At 41.1% G+C, this 21214-nt stretch overlaps 1 protein-coding gene across 1 annotated transcript in view; it reads left to right on the top strand.

The window, feature by feature from the left end:
- The window catches only part of LOC309711698 (E3 SUMO-protein ligase ZBED1-like), a 40334-nt gene that overhangs the window by 7716 nt on the left and 11404 nt on the right, over positions 1-21214 (top strand). The window lies entirely within an intron of this gene.

Raw genomic sequence — 21214 nt, 5'->3', positions numbered from 1 at the left:
TTTACAGGCATTGTGGCATTTATGTGATCTAAACTATATGTCTGGAGTCGCCTACACAAAAGTGCTAGACATCCCTGCCAGGTATTCACTTACTTCATAAAGAACATTCAACTGTGGGCAGCTGATTTGCTGGAGTTTGGGTCTCAGCCATATAAACTTGACTGTTTGGACTCCCACTTGACTCTGGCATTTTGTAGAAAAAAGGGCCCCACACATTCAGCAACAGGAGAGACCACACTGAGAATTGAAATGTTCACACGCATTCTGCACTTTTACATTTTGTAATCTTTACATTTGATACATTTACAGGGAACCTGTTATTGTCGTAAGTATAATGAAACTCGGATTTTTGTTTGGCACATGTGTGAAAATAACAGCTTTTTTGGAAAAATCCTCCTTAAGATAAAAAGCAGACCTTGTCACCTTCTATCGTGACATATTTACTGTACCTGGACACACTAATGTTCCTCTGTAATGTCTTTCTGGTAATTATGCTGCCAAGCACCCTGTTGGGGTAATTATACTAAAAACACCCTCATTAGCAGCATCAAGATGTAAACCCCCAGAAGCCTCACTATCTTTCCCCTTGTGCACCCTTGGAAGGCAAGTTATTGGTCCAACTCCACTTCATTCTTAACTTTCTGCTTGTTGCAGTACATAGCAGGATCATATCGCTGCTTTTCACCCTGGTTGCACTGCATATGTTGTATTGAAACTGCACCATGGCCATGAATCGTGTTTCTTCACTAGCTGCAAGTAATACTGTCCTATGGTGTTCATTAAACTGGTCTAAAAGGCATGGACAGCCTGATTTTCTCACAAGGTTGTTGTGGCTGTGTAGCAATTGGTTTAAATGAAGAATGCTTCCAAAGCTTACACACAAGCACGTCAGAGCTGTTTTCAATAATGTGACTTAATTAAAACTTAATTGCTTGAAGTTCTGTAGAGCAGTGCACCGTAAATATCAGTACCAACAGGGTTTCGCTTTGCCCAAAAAGGCTTTGCTGAAATTTGTACAGAGAAATTGCTTAAATTGCAAACCATTTGGGGGTTGGACATAAAGAACAGTAACTGAAAATATAGTGGTAAGTTTTCCTGTGCTCATACAAAATGGACATACTACTTACCATAACAAACCAGCAAAGAAATTATAAGTCTCGAGCTGTGCATTGTCTGGCAATTTGCTCTTTTTAAATTATTCAGAGGCAGGGCTTTTTTATGTCAGCAACTGTGTGTTTTTCAGTGACAAAGCTAGCCTCGCCTAACAGTTTCACTGCGTCTGCCGTTTTATGACTGACATAGCAATAAGCAGATTGTCCAGATATTTATGCCATCTGCAGGCAGGAGAGATAATTAAAGTATATAAATTAATCAACTGCAATTAATTAGAGGCTTTATGTTCACAGCAGTACATCTTTGCATGTATAATTTATATTTATTGATTTGTTTGGTTTCATTAGCCTATAAGATAACAGTGCAAATGCATTAGAGGGGAAAATGCACAATTAGCATGCGGTAAGGGCTGCCGGTAATTGATAGATCAGCGAGCACTGCCTGCAGATATAAAGCTGTGTAAACTGTCATAAGCAGTTACAATCGATGACTGATATTTCGCGCCATATCTCGCGCTTGATTAATGATGTTTTTGAAAGCGGCCCCCCCACTTAATGGGACCCTGATAGGCATGCAGAATTTACTGTTTAATCAGGGGAAAGAATTTATTGCGGTCCAGATCCTGTGTCGTTGCTGGTGGAAATGTATGATTGGTCTCTGTAAGTGCTATGCTGATGTTATTTGGTCCCGTCAGCAGCCAATATGGCTGGGCATTAAGAGCTTTGTGCTTTCCAGTTGATTTTTCATTGACTGTGCTGCCATCGTTCATCACTGGCTGGTTTCCCTTCTGCAGGGCTGGGAGGAGAGCAAGTTGGGAAGTCAATAGCGAGTAACGTATTCACAGCATTCCAGCATTTCCGACAGTGCTAACGGTGTGTAAACTACACTCAAAATGAAAGACACTTGCTTAGTTCCCTGATAATGATGCTGTAATCATCTTGAGTTGCAGAGCAGAAAGTTAATACTTTTGGCATTTTGTGTGACTGCATTTTTCTGTTGTATATATCCTGCTGAAGTGCATATCCAGGTATGTATTCTGTTGGGAGTGGGATTGTGGAGGTTGAGTGTGAACAGAGACATCATAGGTGTAATCCCATGTCTATAGCATTCATGAAACAATAATACTGTAAAGGAAACGCAAGTCATCTGAGTCGGTAGCTCCTCCTTCGTGCGGAAGACATTTTGAAGATGTTGTCATTACATGTTGCGTCAATGATAATTCATGTGGCTCTTGCAATATAATTACTGCGAATAGGATGTGGGGTTTATGGGCACCACATGTTGCTGTCTGGGAACAGCTTCTGTGTAGTTTTGATTATGTTGAGGTGGAACGCTTTCTCTGTCTTGCTTTCTGTTAGGTCAAATCAAATACCAACAATATTTTGGGGCAAGGCCTTCATATGTGTATAACTGATTAAAGACTGTAGGTATATATAGTATAGTGTATAGTATAGTTCGACAGTGTCTTTCACGAGCTGTGTCCTACACCTGGGTTCCAGACGTACATTCATTTTTGCCCTGTGTCTCAGACAATTTCCTCCCCTTATGTCACTGTAAATACTCACAGAGACACCGCCCCCTGTTTAAGGTTGCAGATATGTGCAGTAGAAGGGGGAGAAGCGATTTGCCTTCTGGTGATGTGCTCCATATTAGGATCTTACTTTACACCTGCTGGTATCTTCTCTCATTTCCCAGCCTTAGGGCAGCTCCTGAGATTTGTTTAAGATTATTCTTTGGAAAATTCACCAAAGAGCTCACTCTATGTACCTTTCATTATAGTTGCTTTGACTTGGCCTGCTTGCTTATATGAATGTATGCTCTCTTGCCCTCTATGGCAAAAGAATGATGGGAAACTCTAAGTAATGCAAAAAGGTCTGTTGTCTGAAAAGAAACAGTAAGAGAAACCTTTTGACCTTTCTCACCTCCTTCATCCTGGACCCACAACCAAGTTAACAGCTGGAGATGGTTGAGGCCTGCTTTCTTCTCTCATGTTGCTGTAGGAGAAGGTAGAGAGGTAGGCCGCTTGATAGCAGAGCCATATTGACACGGCCAGATCGTTGTGGCCTTAAACCCACAACAGGCTATCTGATATCCTTCTAAGAGATCCCCAGAGGGTGAAAGCTTCCATTTTTCTCAACTTGTGTATAAGTAAACTGCAGGACCTGGCTGGGAGGTCAAATCAATCTCTGCTATTTATTACACAGAAATGTGACACTCCATCTTAAATACTCCCATCCAAAGTGATTTAGCCTCGTGTCTGCATTGTGTCTGCAGAGTGTGTGCTAGTGTGTGTACGTGTGCATGCCAGTGAGACGGAGAGAACTGAATTTTACGACCATTGTGCCAAATTGTCTTTTTTCTCAGACTCGTCTCTTGTAAACAAAGATGGGTTAATATGCTCTTTGAAGACAGTTTTATGTAAAGCTTTTAGCCCTGGTGTATGTATCATATTTACTGTAAGTACACTTCAAACAAAAAGGCAGGCTAATGCAATGAGAATGAGTAAAGATTGTAGTCATGCACAGGTCAACGCTTGAACGCGGCGCCTAAATATGATCACTATCGCATGCTAGTTCAGCACACTTTGATGCTTGTTCAGGTTATGTCTGTATTAAACTGTTCAAACAGTGCAGGAAAATAGGACAGTGACACAGTCATTAGCCCCTAAAGGGGGATGCAATCCTATTTCTGTGGGAAGCGGAGCTCTGTTTACTGCGTGACAATGTGATATTGTGTGGCTCATGCTGTCTTAATTGGAAACAGTCTCACCCCACAAAAGGTGCATAAGACCCCTGATTTTGTGAGGCAATCTCATCCCTCCCCTTTCCCACCCCCATATCCCCCTCCCACCTCCTCCTTCCCTCTGAAGAGCAGCACAACCCCCTGAAGCATTTCCTTAATCCTCCGGAAGATCATGCTCTCCCACTAAATATGGTACCTGTGGACAAACAATGGATTTTTCCATAATAATAAGTTGAAGATTTCATTATGAGTGGCTAATGGATGGACAGGTCTGGGTCTGAGCAGATACACGGAGAAGCATCCGTTTGATCAGCAGCATAGGGTTAATCCATGGTAAGAAATAAGGGAGGTTTAGAGGGGGGTGGAGGGTACTATTGAGCTGGGCTGAATTTACAGCCGAGAGGGCTCAGTAAAAGGATGATTTTTAGAGCCTCTCGCTGCGTATTGAAGGGGAGACTGTCTGACAAGTCATCAATGCACCCCGGCGCTGTACTAAACTAATGAAAGCTGCATTTGATCTTCTTCGAAGAGGTTCAATACCTCTCCTGCTATTATTTAAGTCCTCAGCTTCACCCAAACCTGTTTTCAGATCTACAGAAATCATTAAATTGCACAGTGAAGTAAACTGTGTTTGTAAGTATTGGATGAGGAGGAAATATCTAAACTGCTTATAATGTATCCCTGTTGATTGCATCCACTAGACACTTCCTGACTTGTTTAATGCCTGTCTAAGTCTTTTTGCTCTGCTGTCTTCAGCTAAAATTAGCAACTGTTTACATCTTAAATTACTTTTATTGAATTTACAAATCTTATACATCACATGGGCAACTTTTTTTCATGCATTTAAACTTTTACTGTTTTTGTAAGTGCTTTGTTTGGTCATCTTGTGTGGTCTGATCACTTAATTTTTTTTCCATTGTACTTACTGGACTTGAATGTGAACCAGTCCATAGGACAGCATGTGATGCATATTATAGGCATCAAAATCAAATTGGTGTTACCAAATTATAGCTATAACAGTGAGATGTGGTGCCAGCCATATTCTTTTCTCATTGAACTAAAATAAAAAATAAAGACTGCTTGTTGAATTTAAATTCATGTTCAAAAGTTAAGGGCCACCCCGACTGCACTTGAGAGGCATGCATGGTGAAAGATTTGGTCTGAGCCTGTGCCAAGGAACAGGGCATGCGTCATCTGCTAACATCAATGATGGGGCTGCACCGCAAGCAAAACAGCCCATCCTCGCACTTGAACTGCAGTGATTCAAGGTTATGTTAACTGAAACATGTTGAAGTAATAATATAAACACTGTGATAAACCAGCAGTTGGAAGATTTCAGTAATAAATCTGGCCAGAGGGGGCCTTACTGAAATTTGTGATGACATCAAGTGGTTGTTAGTGTAAAAGTCTCCCATTATGCATCTGTTCTGCATCTATTCAGCGTTCATCCTGCAGCAGCATTAAAGGTTTTATTTTTACTGAGTGTTGCAAATAAATAAATAAATAAATAGGTCATTAATACAGCAAATAGGTTATTAAATAGTTATAAATTGTAAGCCAGACTTAAAGGTCTTCAATTTTCCAAAACTCAAGTATTGTTATAAAAATTAATAATAAATAAATAAATAACATGAAAAAAGTGGAATTTTTTTAATTAACTCAAAACAATATCAAAGCATCATGAAATAATGTAATTTCAGCCTTTGCTGTGCATTCTGAAATCGCAGATTTACTTTTGCAGTCGCTGACAAAATATAAGATAATCATTTATTTTTTCATTTACTGACTTTGTGAGCTTTTTAAAATTTTATATTCTTTTGACAGAATAATTTAAAAGCACAAGTAATCTGAAACTGTGGATAGCCTATGAGTTTAAGTGTCACCCCCTAATTTTCCCTAACAGTTGTGTTTGGTAGGTTGAAACAGAAGCCATGCGTGTCATGAGAGAGAAAGAAAAAGGTAGTTCAAGAGACTGATGAATGATGAATAGTTGAGCCAGTTAGAGAAGACTGTGAGAAAGAGGAAAGTACAGCTGAATTCTCACCAGGCAGAGCGAGAGGGAGCGAGAGAGAGGGCGTTAGAAGAATAAAGAGCAGAGAGAGATGCATGGCAGAAGAGAGAGCTGCTGGGGATAGGCCTGCTAATCCTCACATATATATTCTCCTAATTAATCCTGATTACCACTTTTTAATCGGCCTGCTCAGGCTGCCCCAGAATAAAGTGACACTTCCTAATGAATTAAATCTGCAATTTACAATTGGTGCACTATTCCCTCCGTTGGTTTTTTCAGCCTCCCGTATTGGTCCCGTGTGGGAGCCTCCAGTCTGTCAGTGGCGTGTGGTCTCACTCCACACTAGTTAACTGCTAAATGCTTGGGTCACACCTGCACCCTTTTATGGGGTCTGGCAAATCAGTGGGGTTACTGTTGTGAAGGGAATGATCAGTCCAGCCGCCCCTGCTGTAAAATACATGCAAGACACAGACCTTAATATTCAAGAGTGGCTGTTTTATTTGCACATGGTTATTAGGATAGAAGTATTTTTACCTTGTACTCATCTAAAGCTTTATTTTCCACCAAATCTCCTGATCACTTCTGATATCATAACATCTCCACAGTGTAGTGATTTGCACATTCGCCTAACAAGTGCAAGATTCCGTGTTTGATCCCAGGATCGGAAAACTGGTGTAAAAGTCTGCCAAATAAATCATGTAGAGCTGCCCACGGTGTGACCTCTTGTGAATCAGGGAGCAGCTGAAAGTGGCTCCTAACATATAATGGGCTCACACCAGTAGGACTGTTCATATGTTCTGGGGGTATATACAAAATGCACCAAGCAAACATAATATGTATGAGAGATTACGGATACATTGGAAATTGGTGTAAAATGGGAAACCAGAGAACTTCTGGTGTCCATTAGAGACCACTCATTGGTTGGAGTACACCCATCATTGAGCTCAACCTTCATTTTCATTCCAACTGCACAGCTATGAAGTTTCCATGTCTTGTACAGCTGTGACTGTGTTGCATTGACAAAATTAAAACCAACTTTATGGAAATACACCACTCTTTTTTACACACACATAAATAAACGAAACAGCAACCTTTCTGTTGCTGCTGGCAAAGAGTCGAGGTTGATCACTCAAACTTGATACCAGTCTAGTGTTTAATACAATGAAATGTGTTTTTAGGTGGAGAAAAGGTAAACAGATAGATTGCTGACCTTGCCTTTTACTTCCGGGTCAGCAGCACCTGGTGGCCAAGCAGTTTGAGAGCACCACCATAATGAAGTCTGTCCCCCTGCGGTCGGACCCTCTGCCTCCCTCATTTAAAGGGTCCATCCCTGGGAGATGGGATCCTGTGAAGCAGTGATTGTTTCCACGATTAGGTGGGCAGAGTGGTGGAGCCGTGCTGGTGGATCCCGCCCATGGATTCACTCCCTCCACACTGCCGAGGCTGAAAAACAATAGCCAGCTGTCGCCCGCTGGCTGATGTGCTTTTGATCAGCCAAATGAAGGCTGCTGGCATTTCTTATGGAGTGGAGATTGCTTATCGATCTATATCAAAATATTCATGCTAATCCGGGGCAGCGGAGACTATTTTCAAGCCGGGTTAGCAATCAGAGCTGCCGTGCTGTCTGGAGCAATTCGCTGAGCTGGGAAGTCTAATCAGCTCAGGGTCCTGCAGTCAAATGCACTTTGCCGTTTAAATTTGGACCCCTGACATTGATGGAGGAGTCCAGAGAAAGGTGTTGACAAACCAAATTGTTTGTTCCAGCACTATTTTGCTAGAGATCAAGTCCAGAGTAATGTGCAGTGAATTTGTTCATTACTAGCTGGGCTTGGAGAGAAGAGGGCTGAGGTTTCACCCTCTTTCCAGTAGAGAAGGACTAGTGTTTCATGGTTGGAGGGTTAGGGGGGAGTTTGATGGTGATGGTGAGTGTATTCCTGCATTTTTGTTGTGTTTGAATGATAGCCACGATACATGATATGCATGTATTGTTTTTGGTGAATGGTTTGGGAGCGTTAAGAAGGTTGAAAGCTCTTAGAAAAAAGTCATGTGGTTTTATTTGGAATTCCTGGACCACTGCGGCCTGTCACATTTTTGCCATTTCCACAGATATGTATTGTAGGTGCACAAAAATGTCATGAAAAGGATAAAAGAAATGAAAAGCTGAATTGAAATGGACTCCAGAAATATGATTTGTGCTGTAGAAGCAATACAAAATGTATTTAATTGTTGTATGACCAAATCCAATTCATTACTTATATGTAAAAATAAAAACATTAACGCGTAAATCCTGTTGAGGGTGTGTGTGTAGCTTCCTTGATCACAGATTATGTTTTCTTACTTCCTCTGGCAAAAGCCCCTCCTCTGTCCAGTGACGCAGAGCATTCTAAATCTGTCCCAGTACGTTAATACTGTCATGCAATTATTGTGCAAAGAAATCTGTGAAGAAAAAGCATTGCCAGAATGGAGAGATTATCCTGCTGGAGGGTTGAAGGGCTAATGTCTTGCCATATGGCCCAGATTGTAATGTGCAGTGTCCTGCTTCAGGGTCAATCATACATCAAGTATTAGTGTCAGGTGGGGATTAATGCTTAATGTTCCCTCACCTCCGACATAGCACACTGTACTCTACCTGGCTTTGGTTACTGCAGTACATGATGTATTTCTTGGTCTAGGTAGTAGTGAGAGAAAAATGAGGAGTTTTGTTGATATCAGATAGCTTTGTTTTTTTTTAAAGCCCAAAAGTATCTGATCTTTGCTATACTTGTTATTACACTTGCTATTATACGTTAATAATGTTTTTATTAAATCTTTTGGGCCAAGAAAACCTTCCTTTCTCGTCTTTTTCTTTTTTAACAGCCTGTCTGAGATCATTTTTCTTCTTGTGTGGCTAGTGTTGCAGAAACCACCGATTAGTGCGATTATTGCTGTTGTTGACTGATGCAGGGCCATACATTCTGACAGTGGGTGATTTAGCCCACACTTATGGCATAATGTTGCACACACTGCAGCCAGGAATGTTTCTGTGTGCATAATCAAGATTTACTTTTTGGCTTCCATGCTGATATTTAGTTTATATGGATTGTTATTATTTATCCAATATAATCTGATCATATGCACAGCAAAAAGGAAGCTGTAATTTGATGCAGAGTACAGCTAGTAATGCATAACCATATATTATTTGATTATTGCTGCTGTTAAAAGCATCTTAGTTTCTCCTCAAGGCATTTCTCTGTCACATTTTAACAAATCTGTATACTGTATTTTTGTAAGACAGTAATTTCTATGGATCTTGCAATTACCTTAGATGACCTGGTGTCCCCAGCCAGCCTTTGTCACCAGGTAGATTGTTAAGCCAGGTCCTCGCAAAGGACATTAACCTAGATGACTGTATAAGAAATTAACCTCATAATCTCTTTTTGAGTGATTAGAACTAATGGATTCCATTGACACGAGCACCTCAGCATATGAATCCTCTCAAAACAAAGTGGCAAACACAAATGTAGATGGGGCCAAAATATATTGTGCATTGCAACCTTGAAAATCATTGTGATGGAGTGGGTTGCTTACGGGAGTGGGGGTGTGACATGACAAGGTGAGATGTTTCAGTGTGTGAGCGTCTGCGTGTGTGTGTGTGTGCGTGCACGTGTGTGTGAGAGGTTCACATATGTCAGACGGCAGGATGTAAGGTGCAGGTGTCGCCAGGCTTTGGTGCTGCCTGTCACCTTGTGAATAAACAGCAGTTGTTCGTCAGGAAAGGCAGGACTGATTCATGTGAGAATGGCGGAACATGGCAGATGGATGTACTTTTTCATATGTGTAAATAGTCGCAGCTAGCTATTAACATACCTCTGTGCAGATGGCAAACTGTAATAAAGTACAGGCGATAAAACAAGCCTCCTCGTCGATGGCTGACGCCCAGCCGATGTTTGTTCATTTTTACATACAGTGCAATATGTTCTGTAGCACAAGGGCACAATAACTACTGGGGATATTTAGGAGTGCTTGTTGTTCCTGAATAGTAAACAGTTTTAATGTTGCAGTAAAAGCAGCTTGATCTGCTTTGGTTTCACATACCAGAAGTTGAAAACTTAATTTTGTATTCTAAATGCACTTTGTTCTTCTACATCATATTTGATCATTTGAAAGATTTATAAATGATAATAAACTCCCCATTGAATTTTTTTTGTCTTATTCAATGCTCTAACTTGAGGACTGGGTTGTATCTCGTCATGTGAATAGAGTCAGAACTACCTAGAGGAGGAGCAGCAGGAGAAGTGGTTGCATGTTGGATCACGGGTGTAAGCTGATGTCGGAGCCACTCTGGCCCACAGCTGGTTCCCCTCCAACTAGATGATCTGCTCCTTCCTGACTCCAGAGACCAGAGGAAGAGGCTGAAAAATCCAGACAGAGAGTGAGAGCAACAGAGACAGACGAGTAGAAGGGGGTAGAGAAACAGTCGGGAAGGGGGAGTGTGAGCAAGAGAAAAAGTGGGTGTGTGTGGCGTCAGCATCCAGATGCACCACAGCCACTCGGTGAAGTCGTGTGTGTTTGCGGAGGGCGTGTATGCGTTCGTGGAGCCCAAGGACTTGTTGTCTGGCTGCTGCTGGTTGTGGCAGCCAGCTGTCAGGGGAGCTCAGGGAGAGAGAGGAGGCCAGGTGAAAGGAGGGCCAGCGGCAGACGAGGACTGGAGCCAGCGCTCGCTCACTCCAAATGAATGGTGACAAGAGCGCGAGAGCCATTGATCCACTGGTCACAGCATCCCTAAGGCTGCAACCTAATGTGCTGAAAAAAGAAACATCAGCCCTAGTTGGGGCTCTGGGAGAGAGGCAGCCATCATCAGATGAAACACACCTTACATGCAGATGATCAATAGCAAAAAAGAATGTGGAGGTGGTCATTCAATATGTTTGCACCCATTCTGGACAAAGTCAGAAGAAGAAATATAGTTGTTAATTCCACAGTTACATATAAAGTTAGATGAGTGAATGCAGCGTAATTTTATTCTGAGCGATCACACTTCTTTGCACGTTCTGTTACTTGATAGTTGCAGCCTGCAGTAGATAGTACAGCTTTTAGATCCTGACTCAGTCTGTTTCAAACAAATTAAATATACAACAGTTCGTTTGCTAAGCCAACCATTGTGTAAAAATTACCTCAGAGAAGTGTTATTCATTAAATGTGTAACATTGATAGTAATTTTCTTGCAAGGTGTGGGAAGGATTTGTTTTTTTTCAGTCCCTCACTGATAACATTTGAGGTGAAACTTACCATCACACGTATCTTTGACTTGTAGCCATTTCCTAAGATTTTCCACAGACTTTGTTTGAATAATGCCTCTGAGCTACAGTACATGTGTTAGGAGTTAACAAGCAAATATTCACCAAAAATACATGTAAGATGAAACAGAGGAAGCCCAAGACACTCTGCAAACAGCATGCAAACATAAAACATTACATTTAACCCAAGTGTTGTTAGAAAAGTGCAGTTCCCATTATTGTTTATCACTAGGGGTAATTACCTGCTGTGGTGCACCTGGTTTTGCACTATTCATTTGTCATGAAAGAAAAATTACATGAATAAAAAAAGCATTTCCTACAATTAGATTCCAGCAGGACCACATTAAAATTCATCACTTACTAACTTAATATTGAGTAGTGTCTGAAATGCTCTGATTTGGGTCTTACTTGGTGCTGTGACACTTGTAACCCAAGTCAGGCAGTGAAGCAAAGAAGGACCATCTGTGGGTGCAACGCCAAGCTGATTGATTGGTGATGCGGACTGAGGGAGATGATTGATTGATTGAGGTTGGTTAGGTGACAAACAATGCAGCACCTAGCCCATCAAGGTGCAGCCCTGTCAGTGGCAATAATCCCTGATTGCCTTTGCTCCCTGCCCACTCACCAGCAGCAACCCCCAGCCCAGCCCCAATCCCCCACCCCCGTTCACCTCTTTGTCCATTCCTTTGGGAGAAGACATACAGTCCTGTCTGTCCACACCAACAAACACCAAACAGACACGCTGCTTCACCACTCATGCAAAGAAGCACGTATGTACACGTAAACACTGATTTCAGAACTCTGGGATTCAAGCGTTATTGTCTGCAAATGAGATTAGTTCATTGTGTTTCCTGTCCTCCACTGCTAACTCTCAGCTGTCATCTACTCACCCCCAGCTCTGGTAAATATCAGCAGACTAAGCAAATAACTCTTTTTTTTTAACCACACACTGCATGTGTGTTTGTGGAAAAGTGTGTGTGTGTGTGTGTGTGTTTGTGTGTGTGTGTGTGTGTGTGTGTGTGTGTGTGTGTGTGTGTGTGCACGTGCTGTGTTTGTGTAGGTGTCTGTGTGGGTGTTCCGCCCACTGCTGTGCTGCACACAGTGTTCAGTGTAGCCAATGTGCCCTAGGCCTCTCACGCATATTATTCATATTACTGTTGATTCTAAAATAATTAGTCGCCAGGATATCCCTTTGAGATTGCAGAGATTATCAAGCTCAACTTCAAATACTTCCCAGATTCAGTTAGAACACCACACAGCATCCATTAGCTGGTAAATTTTGTTTCGGGGCATCGGTCAGGTGCTGTTTTATACTAGCCAAAGACAAGCATGAGTCTCTTAGTTTTCTTTTGATTCAGATAGTTCCTCAAAACATGGCCAGTACTCTGTCCAGCTATTATCGATAGATTTATCTGATAATATGATTTTTTAAATAATTTCATTAAGCTCTTTACCACATCCTTGGTTTCTGATATAACTAATTCAAGATTTTAGGTTGCATGTTTCCTACATGTCTGACAGTCTGCCCCGGAGCTCTTCCGTTCAATGTGGGCCGGTTGGCAGGTCTGCTCTGCACATTTGGTGCGTGTCCCACACATTTCCTATCGGGTGGGCATCACAGGCATTTTGCTTTAATTGCTAGGCGTTCTCCGACTGAGTGCAGCTTATTTGTATGTTTGTTTGCCTCCCTGCCTGAGCTATTGGTAATCTATTCTCCCTTCTTAGCAGGAGGAAACTCAGGCAGCCAGTGTCTGGATTCATTGAACTGGCAACAGGGTTAGTGCATTATCATGCTGGGTTAGATGTGGAGACATACTTGGCTGGCTTTCCTTGATTGCGTTTAAAGACCAGATAGCTCAACTTTTCTGAGTAGTTTGGAGTGGTACATTTCCATAAAATGTGAAGTTTGCACACACACACAAAAGTAAAACATTCGGAGGAACAAAGGCAAAATAAAAAAAACCCAGAAAAAACATCGTATGTTCAGTTGTTTTCTCATATAAAGTGATATAGTATACAGCACGACTGTGCTGCATATAATATTTTTTTTGCAGCAGCAGTGTTATTGTGAGATTAGGATTTCTTATCCTTGGAAGAAAAATACATGGATTATCTGTGAGGAGATCAGGCTGTACAAAAAGCAGATTCTGTCCATAATCCATCTCTGAATAACAGATCTCCAAGTCAACAACACTAATTATGTTTGTCTAACATTTATATTCTTGCTCTCATTCTTTTCAATGAAAAACTAGAATTTATACTGTAAAGACAGATAAGAGTCACTACAGATCCAACTGCTGTGATAACATTGTTTATTATAAATAATGATACAGAGGATCTTTGATGAAAGCTGTTTTCCTAAGATAAGAAGACCTTGCAAAGAGGGACAAAAACCAAAATGTGGAAAGAGTTCAAGGACCAATAATGTAATAATTCTGACATAAATAAAAATGAAACATTCAATCAATTACATTCCAGCATCGTATCTTTTAAAGATGATAAATGTTTATGAGTTAATACTATGTCCTTGCTATTTCTTTAAAAAGACACTTACTGAAATAGAAAGGAATACAAAAATCACACACACAGCCACATGCTCTAAAACAAGCTCTTGGACCTTAGCTTTATTTTACAAATTTTTAATGTTTTATTTGAAGCCAGAATACAGGAATTGCTTTATAAAATGTGAATTTTAGAAATATGAGATTGTAACAGTAATAGGGCGCATGTCTACAGCTCAAATTAAATGCACTTGTGGTTCATGGTTCCAGTTGGCAGTGCTGTGGTGGATGAAGTCAGAATTTAAACTTTTTTTCTTGACTGATTGCATGAAAGTCAAATAGTGGTGCTTAATGTCTTCGGCAACAGGTGTGACTGAGCTTTTAGTAAAGCCCCTAAAATATCTCAAAACACAACTGTACTTTGTTACAATAGCATTTGACCTTGTCTAAACATTTGAGTTAATCCAGCGCAAAGCCCAGTAATCCTTTGTACTAAACATCACAATCAATCACTGTAAATAACAAGGTGACAGGAAAAAAAAAAGAAAAAACAAAACATGAAAAAAAGGCATCATGCTCACTGCACGGCAGCTTGTGCACTTCTGCTTAAAAAATTATATATATAACATTATATTTATTTGAAATTGCCTTGCATTTTAGAGAAATGACGCTGGATTCTTACAGTAGAATAGGTCACAGTGGTGAGGTGCTATAAGTGTGCCGAGCAGTGCTTGAACCTCCTCCTAGCTCACTCGTGCTTTTCTGTGTTTTGCCGTTAACTGGAGGCCTGTGCAGATTGTGGCACTGTTACACATGGCATCTGAAGGATATTGCAATCAGATTAATATCACTGCATACTAAGGTCTTGACATACCACCAGCACAGACAAGTGTGAAATATGTTGAGGAAGTGCATAATCATGACATCTGTTACCCTTCACGGTAGCTCTTAGCACAATATTAACTGAAGAAATAACAGGTTTAAGTACAGTACGTGCTAACGCTATGATAGCCTGTTTAATTGAAATATGACTTGGGCGTAATGAAGATTAAATTAAACCGGGAGATAATCATCTGACACACAGATAATTGAGTTGCAATCCTCGGGCAATTAAAAATAGCTCAGGGAGAAGAAAGAAATAATCATGGTCCTTTACTAGAGAGGAATAAGCTTATTTCTCTGTGATGGGGGACATAAATTCAGCACTCAGATTAAAGAGTGATTAATCAGGGGCAGTAATCCACAATTTGAGAGGAATCAGAATGACATATGTCTTCTTTATGTAATTTACTTTTCTGTCCCTGATTGTGCTATGAGTGCAAGTGTGTGTGTGTGTGTGTGAGTGCGCGTGTGCACGTGTCAGCATGCGTGTGTGTGTGTTCTTGTTCTTCTTCGGAGATTTCTCATCTCTGCTCGCAGGATGACTTGATGACTGATCCGATTGCAGGGGACGAGAGGCTGGCAAAATGTTTTCATCTCTCTTGCCCACTTAAAATAGCATAGGAGAGTTCTTGTGCTCCCCCAAACATATGGTCCGATGTTGGTGCTTGGTCTTTTTCAAAAGGGATTAGAGCCTGCAGGTCAAAGTGTCTGTGTGTCAGCGGTGGCACCCTGCTGTATTTCAAGTCTGTGCACTGCCAAGAAACAAACATATGAGCTTAGACACCGACATTCATTTATACACCAGTGGCTGTTAGTCCCCCTCGTTTTGTTTCAGGAGAATTTTAACTGTCCTCAATGGCTATTCTGTCACGTTCATTTTTTTAGTATTTTACTGTTTTGCAGTGTTGAATAAAATGACCTTTGGGTCAGTGCAACACCAGTAGTTGTCCAGCTGTAATTGTTTGACAAAGCAGCAATTAAATACACACAGACATATGATCATGAGCAGACATGGAATTGGGCCATGTTTTTAATTTGGTCAAGAAAAAGAGCAGCTTAAAAAGAAAAAAATAAAGGCCTTTTTTCTTTTACTCCCCACTCTATATCCCAAAGAATTCTTTTTTTTACCCTTTGGAAAACATTTTTGCATCACTTCCTTATTGATCATTGTCATAATTATTGACAGTCAAAATTTAACAAACAAGTAGTTATACTCTTCATGTCTTTATTAAACACAGGGAGTATCCACTTATTATGAACTCTGGAATGTAATGACTCATTAAAATATCCTTTTGGCAGAAATGCCTTAATAAGATGTTTTCTATAGCTGCTTATAAGAGTAGCACAATGCCTTGATTGAGCAGCCCTTTTTAGGCCTTGCCCCGGCATCTCCAGAATCTCAGCTGTGTTAAATTCTAGACTAGGATTTGTTTCAAAAACATGCTTTTCTCAGCCATTCTGCAGTCCCTAACCATGATGCTCATGCCTCACAGTTAGGATGAAGCTTTGGGGTACATGTGCAGTGCCATTTGGCCTCCAAACAACATGCATGGTTTGCAAAAAACAGTTCTTACTTTTGACTTTTTTAAATGAGCAAGAGTAGTTTGCACTCCTGAATTTTCTCTGTTTATAAACACTTTGTCTTACTGAAAATTGATGCACTTTCACAGGTTTGTGAATTTTTGAGCCACTTTTTTGTATAGCTGTATTAACCAAACTTTTGGCTAAAATAATTTTTTTCCAGTTTACTGTCTTTTTTTAAATCTGTGTTTCATCATTTCACCATGACCTCTTTGGAATAGTTTATTTTAGGATTAACCTGCTAAACTTAGACCTAAACAACACAGGCTTAGGGGCCTATCAGTGACTGCTGGTAGCCACTGGTTGTTGGTCCCCAATTCCCCTGGTCGTTGGAAGTTGCTGACAGTTTCTAAGTAAAATTTGCCGCAAAGAAATATACTGTGCTGCACTGATAACATCTTTGCATTTGCTTTAGTCTTTTGCTTTTGTAGCCAAGTACAGGATAGGGTAGGGGAAATTAAAGTAAGATGGAGAGAATGGGCCAATAGCTAGATTCGCAGGAGGGATAAAGGGAGTTGCGTGGAGAAGAATGACTGGAGCCACAGGTAAAGTTGCTATGAATTGTATTAAACTATTTAGCAACAATTTAACAGCATTTTATGAACAGGAATGAAAACATAAAATAAAATACAGTGACAGCAATAATAATAACAGTCAGAATCCTATCTGAGCTCAGATATGTCAGTCTTGCCGGCTTAATAGTCAGTGTTCAGTCAAGTCAAATCCAACAGGTCAAAAGTTTGTGATTGGTGCGATTTCGTCCTACCGCACTGTTGCAATTGTTCGTGAGAGAAGAGCAACCTGCCCTTCTGGGCCAACTCAGAATGGCTGTGGTTCGGTTCGGTTCAAAGGGAAAGGCTCGCCATCTTCCTCGTCAGGAAGAGATCCAGGTCTCACGATCCCATAAAAAAAACCTAGCCTGTAAACAACAGGACTATTACTAATTCAGTTCACACTCTAATGATATACATGGCCATATGTAAATAATGTAAGTGCTATAACAAAACAAGCACAAAACATTAATTCTAATTTCTAACTATAGTCTATACAGTGCATCTTAATCATGAATGCAATCTTTAAATCACAATCAGCTTATTCTATCGTCAAGGTGCACATTTCTATCAGAAATCAGAAATAAACCATAAACTATGGTAGATTATTTTTTTACAGTATTGCCCTTTAACTGAATTACAGGAGCATTGCTTTACACTGCATAGCAATGAAGCAATATATTATTTACACTCAATGTACAGAATAAAATTACCAAAAGAATATACAAAAACCCACAGGCTGTAGTTTTACAGTATGTGGTAACGTATCAGCACAGTAAGAATACACACGGACATCTATCCAGTGCCGCTCGAGCATCAAATGTAACAAAATAAAGTAGATTCATGACCTTTAAGATCAACATTAACTTATTCCATCATCTAATTTTAGTGCATTTAATATTCAACAAGTAATACTAGAACATCATCAGCACACAAGCTGAGTGCTCAAAATGGCTGAACTCAGTGAGAAACCCCGTGTGTTCTCCCACAGTGAAAACGTGGTCAGCTACAGCTATGAGCATTAGGCTAGTTAGCTTTTCAATTAGCCTGATTCGCCCAGTCCCAGTTTAACTCACCAGCACACTTCTAATGTTCAACTCTCAGAGAGGATCTTGTTCAACTCTCAGAGAGGATCTTGTCCACTTCATCCGCTCCCGCGCAGATCGCGATGGTTTCAAGGTCCGAAATGTTCACAATAAATCAGGTCCGTTTCTCCAAGGTCCATGCAGATCTCCGGTATGGATATTTGCTCAATTTATCAAGTTAATAGTCATTTTCCAGCGAAAAGCTTGGCGGTGAAAATCAGTGATGGTCTCATGCACCTCCGTCTCTCTCTGTGTCTGAGCACGTGACGGTACAGAGCAGGGGAAGGCGGGGCTTGTTCCTTCCTAACCAGTAGGGGTGTTAAATATACTCTTTGGGTTTTATTCTTATATTTATAGTATTTATCTTTTATTATTGATTTATTTTTGATCAACTCAGTGATTAACAGAGTAATGATAAATCCCAATTAACAATAACATGTTGTAGTGCATTACTGAGTCGTGTAAACTCACTGGGTTACATCCTCCCCTCTTAAATCTCATGCACGTCCCCGTGCATGGCTCTGGGGGAATAGGTAACATCATGAGCAAGGGAGTCGATGAAAGCTTTGTTCAATCCTTGAAAGAGTGATTTAACCACTGTTACTAGTGGGTTACCTAGCTGAGGATAAGTGAGTCTTTGGGATGGTTGGCGAATTCTTTCAGATCTTCTGATCTGTGTTTCTGTTTGCAAGGTTTCAGGTTCATCATCGTTTTCAACTTGTCTTTCAGGTGAAAGTTGATGAGTTGAGTTCTCTGACAACGGTGAATCTGACAAACTGGTCGACAAAACATTTTTGTCTTTTCGAGTGTCTGTTTCAGACTCACTTGGTGTGTTATTTTGTAGGCTTGTGTCACTTTCACTTGGTGATACGTTTGTTTCACTTTCACATTCTGTCTGAGGTAGGTCTGTTTCACGGTCCATTTGAGGTAAGTTGGTGTCAGTTGAACTTCCAATTTCGCCTTCAGGTAAGTATGTTTCAGTTTCGTTCTCAGTTTCCTTTTCAGGTAAGTCTGTCATGTCCGGTAATGTGTTAGGTTGTTCGTTATCATTTACAGGATCTTTGTTTTGTTTGAATCCTTGTGTTGGCGGCATGGCGCATACTTGGTAGAAATGTCTGTCTTTCACTTGTGGAGGTTCAGGGTAATAAAACTCATCTTCCTCTTCCTCAAGTGTTTGGTCGGAGTCAACTTCCAAAGCTGAACTTTGTCTTGTGCGTGGTCTGTTAGTTTTTGTGACTCGCTCGGGTTCATGCTCTGTTGGTGAGAGAAATCCACAGGGAAGTAACAGATCTCTGTGGAGCGTTCTGTTGGGTCCATCTCCGTTTTCTGGTTTTACAGTGTATACTGGTAAGTTTTCCATTTGTTTGGTAACAATATACACTGTTTGCTCCCATTTGTCCGCTAATTTGTGCTTCTCTCTCAGGCGGAGATTTCGAACCAAGACTCTGTCTCCCACATGTAGTGTGGATTCACGGATGATTTTGTCAAACCGTTTCTTGTTTTTGTCTGCTACTTTCTGGGAGTTTTTGATGGCTATTTCGTAGCTCTGTTCGAGGTAGCTTTTCAACTGCTTGACGTATTGAGAGTGAGTCAACTGTGGCTTGTTTGGCTGTGGCAGGCCAAAGGCAATATCAATGGGCAAGCGAGGCTGTCTACCAAACATTAACTCATAAGGAGAATAGCCTGTTACATCATTTTTTGTACAGTTATAAGCGTGAGTAAGTGGTTTTACGAAGTCACGCCAGTGATGTTTCTCGGTGTCTTTCAAGGTACCAAGCATACTGAGTAATGTGCGATTGTATCGCTCAACAGGGTTGCCACGAGGATGATAAGGACTTGTTCGGACTTTGCGGATACCGAGCAGAGAGCACAGTTCTTTGATTGTACGCGATTCAAAGTCTCTCCCTTGGTCGCTATGAAGTCGCTCTGGAAAGCCATAATGAACTAAGAAGTTCTCCCATAAGTTCTTTGCAACGGTGGTGGCTTTCTGGTCTTTGGTTGGAATGGACACAGCATACTTTGTAAAATGATCCGTGATCACTAGGACATCTTTAGTGTTTTTACTGTCTGGTTCTATTGAGAGGAAGTCCATGCAGACTAGCTCCATGGGCCTGGAAGTTTTAATATTTACCAGAGGAGCAGCCTTGTCTGGCAGGGCTTTTCTACGGACACATCTCTCGCAAGCTTTCACTTTCTCTTCGACATCAACTGCCATTTTTGGCCAGTAGAAACGTGACCGAATGAGTTCCAGTGTGCGTTCGACCCCTAAATGCCCCATGTTGTCATGAAGATTAAGCATAACTGTAGGGCGTAAGGAATCAGGAAGGACTAACTGCAACAAGGTCTCTGGCCCCAACTGGCGTTTCCGGTACAGTAAGTCATTTTGGAGGTCAAGACGTTTCCACTCCCTTAAAAATAAGAGAACATCGTGAGACTCAGACTTAGTATCGGCTGGTGGACGTGAGTCAGCTGCCAGCAGCTTGATGACTTTACTAATGGCTGGATCTTTTCTCTGCAGGTTGACAAGATCAGTATGGGTGTATCTGGGTAAGGCTAGGAGATTGTTATCATTGCCTTCTTCTTGAAACATGTCTGGAATGGCACCTGCAGACATGGCAAGTGACTGGACTAGAGCACAAGAGGGTTCAGTCTGATCCATAGCCATATATCTTTGACAGGCTGCCATCACGGTATCGGATTGAAGTTGGAGCTCGACATCTTTGACTGAGGACAAGAGATGGGATCTGAACTTATCAATGCGCTGACATTCCTGGGTAAAAACTGGATCGTCTTCAGGTTTGTCATGTGGTTTCCTAGATAGTCCATCTGCATCAAGATTTTGTCTCCCAGCTCTGTACTTAATGTCAAAGTTATAGGTGGACAATGCAGCCAACCAACGATAACTCGTGGCATCAAGCTTTGCTGTGGTCAGAAGGTAAGTCAATGGGTTGTTGTCGGTGATGACTGTGAATGTGTTTCCATATAAATAGTCATGAAACTTGTCAGTTATGGCCCACTTTAAAGCTAGAAATTCTAACTTGTGGGCGGGGTATCTAGCTTCACTACGGGATAGACCACGACTTGCATAGGCTATAACCTGTGTGGTTCCATTCTGCACTTGATAAAGAGCTGCCCCAAGTCCGGTTGTACTGGCATCTGTGTGTACCAGGTAAGGTAGCTTTGCATCAGCATACCCAAGCACTGGTGAGGTGGTGAGTTTTTCAATAATAGTTTGAAACGATTTCTGGCACTCTGGTCCCCAACGATCACCAAAGGGCTCTTTGGGGTTCAGATACTTTGGATCACTGGGTGGGTTTTTACTATGCTTTCGTCTCGGAGGATAGCCAGCTGTGAGGGAGGTGAGGGGCTTGACAATTTTTGAGTAATCTTTGACAAATCTCCGGTAATAACCGGTAAAACCAAGAAACGATTGGAGTTCTTTTAAGGTTTGGGGTCTCGGCCAAGTCTTGAG

This window comes from Aulonocara stuartgranti (assembly GCF_965226115.1).
Source record: "Aulonocara stuartgranti genome assembly, chromosome: 1".
Lineage (NCBI taxonomy): Eukaryota > Metazoa > Chordata > Actinopteri > Cichliformes > Cichlidae > Aulonocara > Aulonocara stuartgranti.
The sequence above is the reverse complement of the archived record's forward strand: the minus strand, read 5'-3'. Positions and strand labels throughout refer to the sequence as shown.